Below are 12,211 nucleotides of genomic sequence, written 5' to 3' on the forward strand. Positions count from 1 at the left end.
TTTGCTGTCCCCAGGCTCATGCTTCCCTTGGCTGCAGATCTGGGAGGAGCTGGGCATGGTTCTTTTGCCCCAAATGGGACAACTTGCCACACCAAAGTGCATATCCAGGCATGCGTGCTGAGGCAAGAATCCCCAGCTCAAATTTGTGCCTGCTTGTGTGGATGCATCCTTGGAGGTTGTAGTGCTATAATATAGTTAAAATATTTATGTTTATGCCTGAAGGAATGGGCCTACAAATGAATGCTTAGTATTGCAATAAATGTCTTCTTATTAGTACTGTCACTACTGTTCTTGAAGGGAGAAAGAGAACAAAGAAAAAGCATTTACAAATATTTAGTCATGTAACATGCATAATGTGGCAATGCCTGGATGCCAAACAGTTTGCATCTATTTGTGCTAGGCACACTAAAATATACAGTATATTATACTACCCTGCGGTTTACAAAATCTGCAGTTTTCTGTGATCTCTATGAGTTTCAGTTTTTCCCTTTTTCACACTAGGAAAAGCAATGGTATACAACGTAGAAGTTAAATTATTTATTTTCAGACGAACAATATCAGTGCTCAACTTAAGTTCCAATTTCACATCTAAGTAAAACTTAGGTTCCTGTCTGAGGTTTTTGCACTGTTCCTCTTCATGCATATGAATGTTCCTAAGTAAAGCAGGGGACATGTTATCTTTATTAGTAATTTCCATTATGGTAGCATATAGAGATTTCAGTCAGGACAGGGAAACATTATACAAACCTATAATAAAGAGATGCCTATAAGGCACTAAATGTAGGAAACAGCCTGCAATGAAGACACTCTTACTCTACCTGAGGAATATGTTTGTTTGGTTGTCCATTAACTCAAAGCAGGGCTGTTCAACTTGAGGCCCGTGAGGGGTCAGCATGTGGCTTGTAGGCTGTCTGCTGTCTGTCAGTGCTTAACATGTGGCCCCTGGGCCCTGGTGACCACCTCTTGCACTGCTTGCCAACAGGGGAGGGCCCAAGGATCCATGTGCCATCTACACAGCCCATGTGGCAGGGGTGAGGGAGGGTCTGCATGCTACCAGTGGGAGGCTGCTTGTTGCCAGTGGATCCTGACATGAGGTGTGAGGGCTGAGTGCTACAGGAAGAGTCCACATATGGGGGTGAGGAGAGGGACCTCTAGCCCCATATTGCCTGTGGGGCTAGAGGTCAGCATGGTAAATTGCAGCTGAAGCACATCACCATCAATTGTTCTGTACGCTTAACAGCAGAGGAAGTTTCAAGGAGGTATTTGCAGGAGGACAGTGAAGTATATTGTGACTGTGATTTTCATGGATGCTAAAGACTTGTCCTGGGTAGAAATTACATTAGTGAGCACTGCTGAAGGTCATGAGTTGTAGGAAGATGTTTAGGATAAACTCTTAAAGCAGTAATAATTTTTCAGTTTCACAGTTAGCTTTTCAAAGAACAGGACAAAAGTGTTCCCTAAACAAAAACAGTCTAGTTCACACCAGTGCTTGCAGGTACACCTCCCTCTGAGACAGTGATCACCCTCCACAGCTACGTTCCACAAAGATTTTGGAATAATCAGTGCAAAGGGTTAGGCCTGGTTTACATTTTAAAGGTTTATCAGCCAACAATCATTTTGCTGGTGGGAGCTGCATCTGTATTGAGAATATTTGTATATACTCATCAGTATGCTATACTAGCCAAAGAGCTGTTAGGGCATGGGCCTAACGTAGAAGAGACCTTAAATTCCTGAAGGACTACAGACTAGCTTTCTCAGAAAATCACATAGTAGGTATGCTATGTTAGAATGGTCAAAAATTCCACTGCCTCCAGAATAAAAGACAAAACATGTTCTATCAAAATTATAACATATCCACAGTTGAATACACATGAACTTTATCACATTGTGATTAAAGGAATAAGATAAAATGAGATGTTTCTCCTAAAATTGATGTGAGGATCAGTGGAACTGGCCACTAAAAGAAATGGGATAGATTATAAAATAATTTCTATTTAAAATCCAAAGATGTCTAATTATGTAGTTGGACAAAAAACAGGAGAAAAAAATTATGTAAACGCCACTGAAATTCCCCCCCCATTTTTTTTTTGAATTTGCCTTGATTCCCTTCCTCCTTACCCCCCCATTAATAGACCCTTTTCCACTAGGTTCTTCATATAATTTGTTTAAGGATTTATACACACCTTATCACTGTGGTATACGGTATTGTTAAATCAATGTATCCCTTATCACTGAAATATTTTTTAGGCTACAAATAGCACTGAAACTGCATCATTACCACTAAAAGTACAAACAGTTTTTCACAACAATTGCTTATGTAAGACTGCTTTGTTTAACCTTGGTTAAAGTAAATAGGTCTGAATTAATGGGTTTCATCCTCCAAATGCTGTGAAAGGTGGTTAGCCCCCTTTGTTACAACACAAAGATTAATGCCTTTGCTATGAGGAAACATCTGGAAGACTGATAGAGATATGTGTTCAGTCTTGTCATTGATCCATCTCTGTGAGAATATACAAGACAAAATTGGTACTTTTCCCAATTACCCGGCATCAGTTTAGGGGTTGATCTTGCATAGCTGGAGCTACTTCCCATACATAGAGAATTTTTGCTGCACAGGTGGTCAGTCCAATCTACTCCACTCCTCTTTATGCTGTTATGCTTGGTCTTTATTAATTCCTAAAAACTTCTGACTATTCATCAAAACTAAAATGGAGATGACGTTTTGGACTACTTTTGAAGTCTTGGGTTTAGTTTACCTGAACAATTGAGAAGAGGTGTCTTCTCAAGCCACTGTCATTTGAAACTGGGAACCCCCAAAAAAGAGAGTGTTTGCTTTTGTATTTTGGTTGTTCTCTAAAGATTTTATGTTGTATGAGTAACAAAAAAAATCAACTGAAGCCATAGGCTCTATGTAGTCTGAGTAGTCTGCACCCAGTAGCATTCCCTCCCCTCCTCCCCCTGTATATGGCTTTGAGACTAAAGATTATACAAATAATAGATAGGCAATATGTAGGGGAAAACAACTTATGGTATCAGAAGAAACAGCACAAGGCTTTCAGACCTGGTTGGGATAGGACACCATGATTCAGGAACGGTAATTTTAAAAGCACTTTCTAATGTTTTACAAAATTACTTTCATTTCAAGCAATTTAAGTTGTGTTTTGTGCTTGAGGGGTTTTAAAAAATAAATTCAGTGTTCCCGAGGTGTTGAAATGAAAGTCCTGGGCTAGGGACAGAGCTCACATGTAAACTGTTTAAGTGATCAGAAACTGGTTTAAACCTATAACAGAATAGAAGTTCAGTACACGTAAGCCAGTTTCAAAATGGCTGAAATTGGTTTAAGATAAACCTGGCTGAATGTAGTAACAGACTGAACTGATTTGGGTCAAACCAGTTTATGAAACTTCTATCCCAGACCCCTTCCCTGTTCAAGTTAAAACACAGTTCCCTAGTATCCTGGCATGATTTCCAGCCCTGAACTGGGCTGTGCTGTTTGCTCCAGAGAGTAGGGCTGTCCGCACCCCTCTGCTCCTTAGCTAGAGTAGTGAGGGCTGGCTGACAAGGGGGCGGGGGGGCAAGTCCAGCTGGGGCTTCATCCCAGTCTATGGTGGGGGGCTGTCCCCCCCCCCCAGGTGAACCCTGGCTGTGGTTTGGGGCTAGGGAAAGGGGTTAAACAGCCCTTCCCCCACTCAAATTTACTGCTGGTTGTAACTATGGACTACAAGTAGTAGTTCCAAGCAGGAAGATGAAATAATGAGCATTTCTGCAGAGTCCTGCTGCTGTGATTCTGGACTGCAAATCCCAGAGACCTCATGGGCATCAGGAAGAGGAAGTAAACACACAGCCAGAGAACTGTGCTCTAGAGACCTCCTAGCTTCTGGCCTGAGCCACTGCAGGCATGAGGCTGCATTTCCTGAATCAAAGGTAAATGTCTGTTCACATCTCTTTTATTTTAATCTGTGCTATTTAGACTAACCTGCAAAGACTGAATTGATTCAGCCTTGGGCTTTTTGACTGTCTGTACCTAGCCCTGCTCATTTTCAAACAGGCTTTGCTAGTCTCATCCCATGTGTCTTTCCATACTTATCCGGCTTGTTTTCTGTTTTGAATTAAACAAAACAAAACAAAAATGAATGATAAAAGATAGTGAAAATGAATTTCATCTTGCAAGTGTCCTTCTTGTATTTCAGACTTCTAAACCCAATGTTTTATTTGTTTAAAGAAAATAGAATAAGTTACAGGGTTGTAGGTTGTAGCCGTGTTGGTCTAAGGACATAGGCAGGCAAGGTTCTTTGGGTAGATGTGATAACTTTTATTAGACCAACTATTAAAGAGTTGGAAAAAAGGTCTTTGCAATCTTTTAGGCTTCTGGTCTACCTTGGAGAACTCATAACAGCAGCAGTCTCCGAATACCTGAATAAGGGTGTTTGTGCCTGAAAGCTTGCTAATAACTTTTTTTTCAACTATTTAATTGGTCTAATAAAATATATTGCATCTACAGCAAAGAACCTTGCCTGCCTAGAATAAGTTGTGCATTAGAACCCTTATATATTTAAAACTGCTATAGGGTTCATCAAGGGAAATTATTGGATGTCTAAACAATTTTTTTCCTCATATTTTCATTTTCCTAAATTATCTGCATCATAATTAAAAATCCCTTCTTCAGTCTAATGCAATTTATGACTTTATTTTTTTAATCACAGGAGCTTAATAACTAAAATAGCAATTTTTTTAAAGATTTGAAAATGGTATGAACTGAACCATTACAAACATAAGGATCCTAAATATTCATAAGCTTGAGAATCATCCTTCTCAAATGTATACCACAAAAATATTGGGTGCTAGGACCATAGAGAAGGGGCAGAATAAAATGGTTCTGTTCCACTTTCAAAACTGGTCTCATGCCATTAGTTCGGTAAGTTGAGGCAGTTTCTTCAGTAAACATTTAAACGTCACTTATTTTTTTTTCAGTTCTAGTTGAAAATGAGAGTGATTTGGAACTAACAGATATCCATGAAATGTGGAGCAAAGCTTTTGTTTTCATACTTTTTTTTGCATATAAAGAAGTATTTACATGCAAGTCTTTCTTATTTACCATTCCCTTACCAATTATAAAGTCCATTTGCAGTTATAATTTCCACACCTTTATCTTCTTCTGTAAATCCTGCTCATTGCTTTTAAAATGTGCTTGGTATTGCAAATAAGACTACAATAATATAAATTAGCAGACACCGTGGCTCTCAACCACATTATCAGCAAATGGCTTAGAGTGCAATCAAATTAAGTGCTGCTTCCTGTTGCTTTTATACATACACAAGACCAGATCACATTCAGACATATCCTGCTGAAGCAGCTGATGAAGCCTTTTTTTCTGCTTGCCCCATGAGGCCAGTAAAGGGGAGAACATGTCCCTTTATAATGACATCATCACTTCTGCTGTGCCAGTTTTCTCCCTTTGAGTGATCTAGTTGTCAGTCATGCTAACATGACTGAACACAGGTTTAGAGAGGTCACGATTTCCCTCCCAGAACAGCTGCTCTGCTTCTCTCTCTTTCACTCCACGTATTCATTGGTCTCTTTACTAGTGAAAGATGACTGGCTTCTCTGGTGCCCAGGCAACAATATTATGTAAGGATGGACAAACTTCAAAAGGATTGAAATGCCACTAAGTGCACAGCATGTGCCTCTGCATGTTGTGTCTTCCCCCTTTTCTTTTCTCTCCCTTCCCTTCTCCCTCAGCTCTTTATATATTCTTGTATGGGCTGCATCTGGCTTAGGTGCTCTCATAGCACACTTACAGGCTTGTCCAATTAGACACCTAATTTGAGAGTCCCAAAGTAGAATCTTTAGGGTTCAGGATTGAGCTACAGTTTTGAGCAGAAAATTAGTTTTGGGGCAGTGTCAATACTTTACTTTGTGCATACCAGCTGGTAGGAGTATGGGAAACTACTGGTTTAAGGTCATGAGCAGTGGTGTTTAAAATGCTACTGGTGTTCAAATAGTAGGCTTAGGTGCCAAGAGAGGAAGATAGATTCCTATATATCTTTGGGATTCTGGGCCTTAGTTCTTATAAGTTCTTAGTTTTTATTTTTTTAACTGAAGTGATAATTCAGCATATGTCAAAAAGTTTCCTCCCAATTAAAGCAAAACTTTCAATTTTTTTCCTAAGATTGCATTCCTTGCTGATTCTCCTTAGCTCAGAGCTCTCAGGCATAGTTTTGTGAAGCTTAGAAGGAGAAGGTTAGCTTTAATTGTTTCTTATTTCACTTGACAAACAGCTGCTTTTCTAGCTTTAGCTTTCACACCTTTATGGAGCTAAATTGTACTTTTTGTAACTTGGGTGTATCTGTCCAGACACAGATAAGTAGTTTCATTTTGCAGAGTCTAATGAAAATATTTTCTGTGATTTCAACTGAAGTGGCTTCTCATAATCCAATTTTGCCTTCTGTACTTCTCCAGGTTTTAAAGCAAAAGCTTAGCTGAAAACCATAAGTAAAAAATGATGGGGAAGAACCTCAGCTGTCGTAGCTTCATTAACTTCAAATCAATCCAAGTAAATCTGAAGTCATGACATTATTTGCAGCCTTCAGTTAGCAATGGAAGCAGCTAGTCTAGAAAGCTGGTCTGAAGGAGAAATACTGTGTAATAACCAAAATGTAGAGTCCCATGTTGATGCCCATCAACCAGGCAAAGCTTTGCATCTGCTCAGTAGTCTAAAAGCAAATTACCAAATATGCCTCAGAAAGAGCTAGATTTTACTTTTACCAACACCTTTCAAATGAATAGATGTCATAGTTTGCTTAGGCCTGATATACACTAAAGTCCAGACCATTTTCTGCCTGTAAAGGCTTATCAATACTTTTGTGGCAGCATATACCAGCACTGAAGGACCTGTGCATTCACTGCAACCAGAATCCTGGTTATGGACAAATGTACCTTTTTACCTGTTTTGAAAAGGGAGGGGGCGTTATTGCTTCAGAGGGTGATTCAGATGTTACATTGTGACTTACACATGCATGAAATTCTTGTGATTTGGGTTAGTTACAGTTCCATAATTTTGATTGTGAATGAAACAGGGTTAAAGTTATAGCAGCTTTGCTACACTTGCTACCCTCCTTAGCTGTGGAAAGGAAAGGAAGAGCCTGGGCTCAGAAGGAGAGCAAGCAAGGGCCTGGCTGTAGTTCACTGAGTGGGTGGGGAAAAAGCCTTTGCTCTGTCAGCGCTGCTTAAATATTTTCCTTAAATAGTCATTGGATAAAATGCAGCATCTCAAGATACTGAGGGTGCATAATGTGCAGACTTCAGTGGTGAGAGTTCACGTTTCCTATTGGCCAACTATACGTTATTTCCCTTAGTCCTTATGCATATAAGGTTTCCAATGAGAGAATGAATGGGCCTTGGTGGGAGAGCACGTGTTTCTGCAGGGTGGAATTGACTTGGCCCTTGCTGGCACAGTAAGCTGCTCTTTCAGAGTTACATGTCTTCCTGGGTGGAATAGGATCCTAGCCTGGGCATACATTTCTGGGGAAAGCAACTACTATTTTTTAGAGGTCTAATGTATGGGATATAAGCTTGGCCTAAAAGTTTTCCTGGTAAAAATTTCTCTTTCAACACATCTACATTCCTTTTGGAGGCAGGTAAAACCCTGAGTTTAACCTAGTCACGTTAAACAATGCTTATAAATGACATAATTCCTGTATTAGCAATGTTTCACCCATACAATGCCCGTGTGGTTGCTACATTACCTGTAGTGGTATAAAAAGACACCCACAATTCACTAGACCCTGTGATTATCAATGTTTTAGATACGCTTTTGCACTGTGCTGCCCAGGAGTCACAGTACCTGAAAGCCCTCATACCCTTTGACATTCACATTGTATTTTGAAAATACATCTCTTAATGCAAGCTCACTGAACATACAGGTAAACTCAATGTCAAGTTATGCTAAACCTTTTGCTGCTGTCTGGTACAGGAAAGAAGTTCTGAATTTCATTTCCTGTAGGGAAAAGGGGCAGTAAAAGCTTAGATGAAGGAATAAAGATGTCTGTTTAGATCAGTGTAGGCTCACCTTTTTGGTAGGCATGCCATAAATTAACTGCATGCCCTTCCCAAATGCCATTCCTCTCCCTGATCTGTTGCTCTGCTCTCTGCTCCCTGCTTGATCTTCCAGGGAGAGAGGTAGCCACTTCTTTCAGAGAGCAAACATTGATGAGAAGATGTAGCACAGGATGTGGTATGCAAGCACTTCCTTCAGGAAATTGCTTGGACATGCTTTTATTGCTTACAATCTCCAGAAAGATACCAAGATCTGGGTCTACAACACAGTCATCATCCCCACTCTCCTCTGCAGATGTAAAAGGTGGATAACCTACCATATTCTGTCAAGAGCCTGAAGAGGTGATGCCAGTGATGCCTCCAGAAAATCCTTTACATCAAATGCACAAACACCAGCATCCTTGCTGAAGCCACTGTTACCAGCATTGAGTTAGTGGTCCTCAAGCACCATCTTTACTGGTCTGGACGTTGTAGGTGGATGCCTGATTCTCAACTCCCAAAACAAGTTGTCAGTTTATTTGTAGGCTGAGATCACATAGTAGTCAGAGGAAATGCCACAAGGACACTTTGAAGGCATACCTCAAGAAAACAGATGCTGACATCAACAGATGGGAGGAGCTATTTGCTAACAAACTCTGATGGTGCTGCAACCTCAACCAAGCAGCAGCCTATTTTGAGGTAAAGCTCTTGCCCTTGAAGTAGAGAAGAGAGAGCAAAGGAAATTCTGGTCTATGAACTTGTGGCATGGCACTTGATGTGGCTGCCACTTTAAGAGGTCAGGCAGCCTGCTGAGCCACCGGCAGGTGGTGGTCAGGGCTAATTGCAGTCAAATGACCCAGGGGACCAGCAGGTGAGGCTAGGCCTGATCAAGGGAGTCACCTAATTGGAAGATGGGTGGGTGTAGACATAGTATAAGCCCAGACCCTGAGAGTAGGGCTGGCAGTAAGCTGGTGGAAGAACATCATTCAGTAGGAAGGCTGTCGCTCCTGAATGTCAATGAGGAGAATAATATCTGGAGGTTTGGGTAGGAACTAAGAGGATGGAGGAGGTTTCTGGGGACCTAGTGTGTGGGTCCAGAGCCCTGAGAAGGGAGCTGAGTGCCTGGGACCTAGTGAGAGGCCAGATGAGCCCTGAAAGAGGGGCCATGTTTGGGAGACCTAATGAAGGGTCTAGATGAACCCAGTGAGTGGGGCAGAGTGTGTCCGGATGAACCCAGAGAAGGAAGGCACTGCATTAGGGAAGAGCTGTGGAGGGCTGTGGGTGATCCCAGAGAGAGGAAGTGATCTATGGAGGGGCCTGAGAGGGCTGACAGCTGGAGGACTGACCCTAGGAATCTCAACTGGCCTGTGCGGGGCCCGGGCCCAGGAGAGGCCAAAGGTTGAAATAGACCACAGCAGAGACTGACAGAATCAGGAAAGCATGGAGTTCTCAACTGGCCTGAGGTAGAGCCAGGGCTTAAGAGAGGCCAAAGGTCCTTATGTGGCCACAGCCAAGAGGAAGGGGTCGATGGGCATGCAGCCTGGGATGATGATGGTTGGTGCTAGGCCATCTGAGGAGAAGGGATCAAGGAAAATGGTCTGAGAGTGAGCTTGGGGCCAGAGATGGAGGACTTAGATGGGAGATGGAGCCAGGGCCAGGAGGTCCTGTGTTTATCAGGCCAGGAGGCATGTAGGACACCTATGGGGAGCCCAGAGAGGAACAAGTAAGGTCAGGAAGGCCTGAAGACTGGTCCTAGGTAAGACCTGGAACTGCATCCTACTGGGTCTGGTTAGTGTGGTAGGGCTGCCTGTGGTGGGGCAGCCTCCATAAAATTCCATGCATGGGCCACTACAGGAAAAGGTGAAGATGGGGTGCCACAAAGCCTAAACTCCCGCTGCCTTGTGGGTTACCCCATAGAGGGGGAAGGCTAAGGGAGCACACCCTGACAGAAAAGCACTTGGCCAGAAATGACCAGGACCTCATGGGACCAGAGGCCCAGAGGGGCCAGGAACATGTGGGACCATATGGTTCCAGCAGCCCATAGAGGGGCCAAGGATGACTGGGACCCCATGGATCCAGTGGCCCACAGAGGACCATGGAAGACTGGGACCACATGGGTCCAGAGGCCCAGGGAGGGGCTGGGGAAAACCTGGACCATGTGGGTCCAGCAGCTGAGCAAAGGGCTGGGGAATAGAGTGCAGGACCAGATGGGTCTGAGGGCCTGGATAGTGAGGCCCAGTGAGGGGCCTGAGGGATATAGTGAGGCCCAGTGATTGTGGTGAGACCAGAAGGGTCCAGTGGCTCAGCAAGGGGCTAGGAATAGAGAGTAGGAGCAGATGAGTATGCAGGCCTGGAGAGTGGCTGGGAAAGTGGAGAACTAAAAGGGTCCAGGACAAGAGACCAAAAAGAACTGGAAGCCTGGAGAGGGGTTGAGAAGGAAATCAAGGGGTCTGGTAACTCAGGGAGTGGTTGTGCGAGATTAAGAGGTCTTAAGGACCAGATTGCAGCTGGAGGAGAGACGGAGGGGTCTGGCAACCATGAATGGCACATGCTCCCAGTGGCTGGGGGGGGCATGGCGGTGGCGGGAGTGTGGAGGTAGGAGCATGGTAGCGGTAAGTTGGGGAGCTCCCTCAGATGCCGCTGGCACTGTCAGCAGCAAGGGGTGGGGGTGGTGAGTGCCAACCAGAGGTCAGCAGCCACCTGTAGATGCCACTGTCGGCGTCAGTCAGTGGGGATCATGGACTGCCTACAGACACCACCGACAGTGTTGGTGATGGGGTGGTGAGCAGTGACTGCCCACAGGCACCACCAACAGTGTCAGCAGCAACTTTTTGTAGGGGGTGTGTCATCAGGCTCAGGGGGTGCACGTGCACCTGTGTGCACCCCTTATGTGTTGCTCCTCCTGGCAGCCTTAGTGGGGCTAAGAGGGAGACCAAGGGGTATGGCAGCCCAGGAAGAGGCTGTGTAGAGACTGAGAGATCTTTAGAATTTGGGCTGAGAGCAGCCAAAGCATCAGAAGGCACAGAGAGGGGATGCATTAGCAATTGGTGGAACATCTGTAAGGTTGCCATCTGCAAGGCATGGGACATGATGTACAGGAGGTATGGAGCCATGCAGTTGGCCCATAAGGCCAGGACCACAATCTGGGTGGTCATTGTAATAGGACCAGGGCTGCCTTCCACACTCTGAATAACAACTAACTTCAAGGTGTGGTGGGTGAGACCTGGGCAGACTGCACATAGAGCATGGTATCTCAAAAATGTTTTTGGGTACCTTGTGACAGACCTACCCTGTGGAAAAACCTGCAATTTTTGTAGATGGATCTGTAGCTTAAGTCAGCTCAAGACCCATAAATAAGCTGTGGTAGAGATCATCCTCAAATTGAGGGATTGTTGATGATGACGATCTGCAATGGTGCTGCCTGCCCCTTCCATTAGGAGGATGCCCGTGCTACATCTGGCATTTATGTCACAGGTTGGTTTCCCACATTTTAGACTTTGTAAATGTGATGCAACTGATGGAGTTGGAGAGTGTGAAGCCAGTTCAGAACGATCTCAAAAGATTGGAAAGTTGGACTAGAGCTAACAGAATGAAGTTCAATGTGGACAAATGCAAGATGCTACACCTTGGGAAAAATAATCAACAACACAGATACAAAATGGGGGACACCTGGCTGGATGGCAGCACTAAGGAAAAGGACTTGGGAGTTTTGGTAGATCACAGTCTCAATATAAGTCTGCAGTGTGATGCAATTGCACAGAAGGTGAATGAGGTTTTAGGATGCATCAATAGAAGCATTAGGTGCAAGACACAGGAGGTGATAGTGTGTGCAGTTTTGGGCTTCACACATTAAAAAGTATGTGAAAAAGTCAGAGTGGTTCCAAATGTGGGCAACAAAAATAATCAGGGGCTTGGCAAGCAAGTCATATGAGGAGAAGCTGAAGGAGCTAGGTATGTTCAGTTTGCAGAAAAGGCACTTACAAAGGGACATGATAGCCCTTCAAGTATTTGAAGGCTGCTGCTGTAAAGAAGAGGGAAAGCACCTTTTCTCTCTTGCTGCAGAGAGGAGTACATGAAGTTGCAGCAAAGTAAGTTTAGATTGGATATCTGGAAAAAAAATTATTCACTGTTAGAATAGTGAGGCATTGGAATAGACTGCCTCAGGAAGTTGTGAATT

The sequence above is a fragment of the Gavialis gangeticus genome, unplaced genomic scaffold (genome assembly GCF_001723915.1).
Source record: "Gavialis gangeticus isolate Ggan-Ray unplaced genomic scaffold, GavGan_comp1, whole genome shotgun sequence".
Taxonomy (NCBI): Eukaryota; Metazoa; Chordata; order Crocodylia; family Gavialidae; genus Gavialis; species Gavialis gangeticus.